The sequence below is a fragment of the Myotis yumanensis genome, unplaced genomic scaffold (assembly GCF_028538775.1).
Source record: "Myotis yumanensis isolate MYYU_CA2020_CCGP unplaced genomic scaffold, mMyoYum1.0.hap1 SCAF_3, whole genome shotgun sequence".
Classification (NCBI taxonomy): Eukaryota; Metazoa; Chordata; class Mammalia; order Chiroptera; family Vespertilionidae; genus Myotis; species Myotis yumanensis.
In genome coordinates this window covers 37,194,606-37,202,692 of record NW_027223754.1, presented here as the reverse complement: position 1 = coordinate 37,202,692, position 8,087 = coordinate 37,194,606, and the positions used below count along the sequence as shown (strand labels likewise).

Genomic DNA, 8,087 nt, shown 5'->3' with positions numbered 1-8,087 from the left:
TAGAATGCCTGTTAAAGGAGTATACCAATGCATGTTTGGGGGATATAGTGGTGTGGTAGCCACATGGGGGATGTAACTTTTACAACCTATAAGAGAGTGCCTGCATGGTGGGGTGAAGCAAGGTGGGTGGGGATGGATGCACTTTTTTTTTTTTTGACTCTCTAACTTCAAGCTCTTGAAAGACAGTGGGATGATGGACAGTGGCTATAAGGTTTGGCATTTTTTTTCCAGTTATTTAATCAGGTTGTTATAAGAAATTTAGAACACCAGTATGTGAGGATGAAGCCCATTGGTGAGAGCGAACAGAGAGCGGAGGTAGCCCTGGAGCTGAGGAACAGCTTTGATTTTTGGCAGAATTTGCGAGTCCACCACAGCTTTCTGGTCAACCTTGCGCTGTTCTGTAATCTCGTATTTCTCTTTCTCTGTGTCGAAGATCTCACCCTCTTGGTGTCTGGGCTCACGCAGCTTCTTCTTCTTGAAGTAAGCATCAGTGAGATGTTTGGGGATTTTCACACCGCTGATAGCTATTTTGGTGGAGGTGGCGATGACAAATTCTAGTGTGTTCTACGAAGAGGAACTCGATTGAGGGATAGAGTTCCAGTCATAAGTGGCAAGCACTGCCCAGCTGCTTCAGGAAAACCACCCTCTTGCCTGTGTGGCTCCTGGTGAGGATGATCAGAATGGTTCAGGAGGGATGCTGGCCCGCAATCTCCTCACATGCTGACTGAAGGGTTTCTTGCCATGGCTGAGCAGCTTTCGAGGCACATCTTCAGGAGGATAATATCTAGGCATTTTGCGGAGTTTAACCACTCGGGTACCACCATTCTTGTCGCCACCAACTGGTTTTGTGACAGTAGCAAGAACTTTCTCCTTTTTCTTTTCAATCCTGGATTTAGGGGCCGAATACTTCCTCTTGTACATGGCCTTTCGAGAATACATAGCGGACCGGGAATATCTGCCAGTTCCTCTGACGAGGATGGGGTTTCGGCTGCAGTGGGGCTTCCCCTTCTTAGGCGCCTTAACCTTGACGCCGGCATCAGCCTTCCTCTTGGCTTCAGGTTTCTTCTCCTTAGTATCCGGCTTCTCAGTTTTCTTTTCACCCGCCATCTTGCAAGATGGGAAAGAAGGTTTGGCATTTTTTACCAACATCTAAGCAGCACACACTGTTGTGTTTTAGAGAACAACACATATCCAGTCCAGCAGTTTTATTGATTAGTCTACCTCCATCCATTTTCTACTAGAAGTTCCTCCAAAACTATACAAATGATTCACTATTATCCTTCATTTCCTGCAGTATTGTACATTTAAAATTCTTCCAGGTCCTTACACCTATTCCAAAAGGGGAAATTTGGAGGTTACCAGGAATTGCTACAGAAATGCGATCTTAACCTGGAACTCAATCTATCCAGTTTTGAAATCTATAAACCTGGGCTTAGATCTCTTGATTTCCTGTGTCTTAGCTCATCTGCTGTTTGCTTTTACGAATTTTTCCATAGCTCATCCGAGTCCTTAGCCAACTCTTTGGAATGAATTTGGAAAAGTTACTACCCACAATAATAGCTGTAGAATTTTGAACAAGTATCTTAATCTTCTTAAGCCTTAATTTTTGTGATAAAAAAGGTGGATAATAGGATTGTCAAGGCATTGAATATTTTAGGTACTTTTCATGCATCATTATGTATTATTGTTAATCCTCTCAGAAACCCTATGGGACAGAGACTATTGGCATTCCCAATTTACAGACGAGAAAACTAAGGTTCACTAAGGTTCAATTTGCCCAAGATCATATATCTAGTGAGTGGCAGAGCCAGATTTGAAACCAGGCAGTCTTAATCAGGATTCTTTTTGTAAACTACAACACAGTTTTAATTTAATTTTTATTGAATTTACTGGGGTGACATTGGTTAATAAAATTATATAGGTTTCAGGTGTACAATTCTAGAATACATGATATGTATATTGTATTGTGTGTTCACTATCCCAAGTCAAGTCTTTCATCACCATTTATCCCCCCTTCACCCTCTCCTTCCTCCCCCACCCCCTTTCTCTCTGGTAATCACCACACTATTGTCTGCATCTATGATTGTGGTTATTTTTTTTAAATTAATCCTTTCATCTTTTTCACCCAGTATACCAAACTCCTCTTCCATCTGACAGTTGACAATCTATTCTCTGTAACTATGAGTGTATTTCTATTTTGTTTGTTAGTTTATTTTGTTCTTTAGATTCCACTTTAAGTGAAATCATATGGTATTTGTCTTTCTCTAACTGGCTAATTTCACTTAGCATAATACACTCAATGTCCATCCATGCTGTCCCAAATGGTAAGATTTCCTTTTTATGGCTGAGTAGTATCACATTGTGTAAATGTACAACTCAGCTTTTTTATCCACTCATCTATTGATGAGCACTTAGGCTGCTTCCAAATCTTTGCTACTGTAAATAACGCTTCAATAAATATAGGGGTGCATATACTCTTTCAAATTAGTGTTTCGGGTTTCTTCGGCATATTCCCAGAAGTGGGATCACTGGGTCAAATGGAAGTTTCATTTTTAATTTTTTGAAGTAACTTCATACGCCTTTCCATGATGGCTGCATCAGTCTGCATTCCCACCAACAGTGCATGAGGCTTTCCCTTTTCTCCATATCATCACCAACACTTGTTGTTTGTTGATTTATTGATGATAGCTATTCTGACAGGTGTGAGGTGATATCTCATTGTGGTTTTAATCTGTATTTATCTGATAATTAGTGATGTTGAGCATCTTTTCATATGTCTATTGACCAGCTGTATTTCCTCTTTGGAGAAGTGTCTATTCAGGTCTTTTACACATTTTTAATTGAAATGTGTGTGTGTTTTTTGCATGTGTTGAGCTCTATAAGTCCTTCATATATTCTGGATATTAACCCCTTATCAGACATATCATTGGTGAATATACAACACAGTTTTTAAATCTACAATTGTCACAATGTAGATTTAAAATCTGTGTTGTATAAACTTAGCTACACCTAAATTCAAAAGATTATGTGAAAAGAGGCTAGGTAGGTGCCAATGACGGGGACTTCACAGTATACTGGGCTCCCCAGAATTGCAAGTGTTGAAGATTCCTGTAGGGCAAGTGTCCATGACAGGGGCACAAGTCAGCAGCATGGCCTAATAGAAACATTTAGAGGCACAGATTTGAGTGGTGTCATAACCTTGGGGTATATTTAGTTCTGCAATTTCCTTTGGAGCTCATTGCAAAAGAACTCTCTGGTTTGGGACATTTCCAGCCACTCTGGGGAGGAATCTGGGAGGTCTGGGAATTTGAAATTTCATCTGATCCAACATAGACAATCTTAGGGGCAAGATAGGTTTAGGAAGCAATTTATGCTTTCCACAGAAATCCCTGGACCTCTGCAACTTTCTGGAGTTTGGGGATGTGGTGAGGAGGGCCTTATGGGACTGTCTGTGTAGTACTTGGAGGCCACAGTAAGTGGCATAAAGTGAAACAATGCAGCAGTGAACAGTTATTATTCATTTAGCTGTCCAGGATTTGATTTCCTGTCTGTGCGAAGGGAATTCCCCATCTTATGAGTATTTGTGGAGAGTCAGCTTCCCATTATAGAAGAAAAAAAAATGCTAAACATACACTTTCCCAATCCTTTTGTAGATAGGAGCACTGAATCGGAACTTCACTGTGTACAAAGTCAGAACCACGAAGGGTCCTTTTAGGTGTGCAGTGGTTGGAGCAAGATCAGGTTTTCTGGTCAGAAGTGGCATCAGGGCACATATTCCCCTCTGCTGACAGGACCCACTTCTCCTAGCTACTGTGCTGTGTGCCGTGGGAGCCAGAGGATGTTAGTGATCATCCAAAGTCTGAACTGAAGACATGGTCTACCTGAATCTCCTCCCAACCTTAGTGTTAGTCTTTTCCCCCCTCATGTCTGTTTCACAGTTTTGAGGTATCCTCATTTAATTCATGACTATAATCCTTTGTCTTAAATCTTTTTCATTGTCACCTATTTTATAGCTACCTCTCAAATTTCCTTTCATCTGTAAATCCAGGCAACTGAGCATGTAAAAATTATTTGGCCAGTAACTTTCCTTAGAATTCTTTAGGTACTTTTCATTTCAGACCTTTTGTCCATCACTAATTTTTCAAGCCCAACTCTCCCAAGCATGGTCTTCTGTGGGAATAGGTGAAGCCTGACTTCTATCCATCCTTCAGGAACAGGGTGATAAGGAGAGGAGAAGCTTTTATTAAAATTAAGATCATAAATTTGAGAACTAGAAACATTTTGGCTTCTAGGCTCATGTTTTTAGTGGCAGCATGGGCCAATAATCTCCAAGGCTTCGTTTCCTGATTTTAGCAATCCACCCTGAGTGTCGCTGTCTGGTCTAAATGTGGTGGCATGGGAAGTGCTCACCCCAGTCAGTGCTGAGCACAGGCCCTGCTGGAATGCTCATCCTTGGGTCTCTAATTTGTGAGGCCAAGGTACTGCTCTTGGTTTGGAAGAGTCCATGGTTATGCTTCTCTCACTGGTTACCAAGCAGAAATCAGGGTCTGCATGGGTAGGTACTTAATTCACTTACTTTACATTTTGATGCTTGGAAACACAGATTTTTTAATCTGTTCACTCCCACCCACCCCTTTAATTTTAAGGCAGAAGCCCTCTAGCTTGGTATTTTAGCCCATTGCTTTCAGTGTCAACTATTAACAGCAATTCTACAGTGTACCTAAGCCAATACACTCAAGAGATAATTAACATTCATAAGATTCAAATAGGAATGTAATACATACACACAAGCAAAAATGATGATAACTTGTATAAACTGACACTTACACCAAGGGGTGCCATCGAAGGACAGCTGGGGTTGAGATGCTGGAACTGTGTTCTCTAATGATACTCATAAATCTCCAATTAAGAGATCGATTATCACCATGTCAAGGTAAAATCCCTACACTCACTTACTAATTTTTCTCTAGTTCCTCCCTCTTCTCTTTCTCATCTTCTTCTATGCATTGTATATTTCTCCAAACATCTCCAAAATGGGCTGAAGAGGACTTTTGGAGAATGGAGCCTCTGGGAGTCACTTTAAGTTATATGCATCTGCACCATATTGGAAAGATGTCCCTTCACTTATTTTTGTATGTACCTTCACTCTTCCCTGCCCCCCTCAACTCATGAAACTCACAAAGTGTGAGCCCAGGGGAGCTGGGAGTTCTGGGAAGGGAGGGAAAACATTTATTGAGGTAGTGTCGACCAACCACTGTGCTAGTCAATTTACTTAAATTATCTGATTTTAATTTCACTGTACCTAATGAAAAAAGTATTATATCACTGTTTTTCAAATGAGAAAACTGAAGCTCAGGGAGATCATGTAATTTGCTTAAGGTCAAATAGTCAATAAAGTATTAGTAATCAAACTCAAATTAGTCTGACTCCAAATGAAATCATTTCTCTATCCCATCCGATCTCTTGCACTTCTAATAATCTCTATTTAAGGGCCCCTATTAAGAGTCTCTAAGTTTCTAGTTGTGCCCAATGCAATAGCAAGACAATTGGGAAGGGATTAAAGTATACATACTTAAATAGGAAGGTTCTAGAATACAAATCATTGTCTATCACTTCTCTTTTCAAAAAATCAGTTTTATTGATATATAATTACATATCATAAAGCTTAAAATGCACTCCTCATTGGTTTTAAGTATACTTATAGAGTTCTGCATTCATCACCATAATCTAACTTGAGAACTATACTTTTTATCAGGGGTAGTTGTTCAAGTCTACCCCCGTGTTCACTACATAAATCTGGAAGGTCCTTCCTTCCTTGTCTGAGGTGGTAGAGTATGGTGTTCCACTGCAGGAGTGAAATGATGAGATTAAACTATTATCAGGTGAAACCACCTGCAGTCCAATTTCAAAATATTTCTGTTTTCAAATGACTTCTCTGGAGGAAAGGGGCTATAAATCCCCTAAATAAATAATGATAAATGTTCTGGTCTGTATATGTATCATAGGGATATTACTTTGGCATGCTGGCACTTAGCAAATGAGAAATGTCAAAACACATAAACTGCTTAATCCATATTGGATCATGACAAATTGATTTGGAAATCCTGTTTTCTCCTATCAGGTGCTGCTTCTGGGATGGATTGTTTCACATTTTTTATACTGGCTTGGAGGCCTTTGACTTCTGTTATTGAGAATAGAAAGGCAATTTAGCAGTTCTGGGAGGTATCTGACAGAATGCTTTAAAATAAGTTTTTATCATCCTTTCCTGAATTGATATTTTATGTCACCCCTGTACAGAGTCATGGTTCCATCAACTTTTTTATGCTTGGGAAAATACTCTAAGTATCTATAACCATTTCCATCACCTTCCATTTATTACTTTATTCTGAATATCTATGAAGAAAGTACCTGTTTTAAAATTATGTAGAATCCTAATGACTTTGGTAGCTATCATCATTCAATTCTTAACAAACTATTGTATGTAAAACAAACTTGTAAGAAGCAATTTCCTACCTTATCAAAAGAAGATTTTTAAGTTAATATTTATGGCCACATTTTTAGTTACTTTTTTTACATTATTCTTAATCAGTCATTTTTTTTGTAAACTTATTAATAATAATAGCACATAAAACATTTCTTTTGTGTCATCAAATCCTTACCTAAAACTCACAACAACTCTTTAAGGTAGATGCTATTACCTGCCTATTACAGACGAGGAAACTGATACACAAGTTCAATAATTTACCTGAAGGTCATTCATTGGTGATGGGTGACAGTGCTTGGATTTATTAGTAAGGAGTTCATGACATATTCCTTTAATAAAGAAAGAAAAGAAGCTCTATTCTCTTTTCTAAATGAAAATACAGTATTCTTTTTTACTTTACTTCGAATTTTTAACATAAACTTAGAGCATTACAAATACCTGGAATATGTATTTCTCAAGCATATATTATTTCTTAGAAATATTGTTACTTCAAAGGCACACAAGAAAGTCACTAAATCAAGTCATACAGTAACACAGCTAGTGATAGACAATGTCAATCAATGGGTTTGAGCATTACTGACTAAGAAGTTTGGGGTTCTACTCCAGTCCTCCTTCTCACCCCCAGATAATTGGTTATGAAATGCCAGCAATCGTGTCAGCCTATTATACTTCTACTCTAACTTCAGCTAAGGCCTACCTCAGTCTGTTGTATTCCTAACAATGGAAGCAGTCCCAGGGCGGGTCACATGGCGAAGCCCTCACATCAACAACATGTGGGAAGACAGGCCTACTACTGACAATGTGAAGGATCATAAGAAGAATGCTCTATGCCAGAGATTATAAACTGGTGAAGGCAAGCCAAATATGGCACAAATGTGTTTAGTTTGGCCAGATGAGTGCATTACTTTTTTAAAATTAGCTGCCAATGTTTAAAAAGTGGAAGATTTCACACACATTCAGATTTTTCTTCTCATGAAACATCAAAAGAGCTGGAAACACTGGGTTTTTATCTGCAGTGCCAGCAACAGATTGGGCCTAAAGATAGCTGCCCTGTTTGATGAATCATTCATTCTCTAATTCACCCCAGCACCCAGCATGCACCCTTTTCTTACCTCATTCACTTATTTTGTGTATTAAGGGGACAATCATTGTCATTCAAGTTTATGATCCTGCCTAAGCACATTTCTTGTTCTCAATTCTTCTGATGACTAAATCTGTCATGTGGTTGAAGAATTCAGTTGTTTCTTGGCAGTTTCAGACAAAAAGGAGCTATAAAGTTTTTTTCTATTGACAAATAAATCATAGAAGCTCATTCAAAGGCAAACTTTAACCTTGAACTAGATGCTGATGGGCAAGTATAGAAGTCCGTCTATCTGGCTCACTGAATGTAGTTACATAAACGCACTGCATGTTGTGTTCCTGAAGAAGTGGACTCTAAGAAGGAGGTTAGGGTGCAGAAAGTTCATATGGATGTGTTCCTGGGACTATCACCTATAGACGGCAGGGAGAGAAGTAGGGTTGGGCAGGGAGAGAAATCAGACTGCGATGTTGTCTTAGTGAGGCCTCAGGCAACGAGGAGCTCTGAAACTGAGAAGACCCTCAG

The 8,087-nt window shown here is 39.2% G+C and overlaps 1 pseudogene; it reads right to left on the bottom strand.

The window, feature by feature from the left end:
• Window positions 1–258: 258 nt before the first annotated feature.
• Window positions 259–1,107, bottom strand: LOC139004938 (large ribosomal subunit protein eL6 pseudogene; annotated as a pseudogene).
• Between the last annotated feature and the right edge of the window lie 6,980 nt (window positions 1,108–8,087).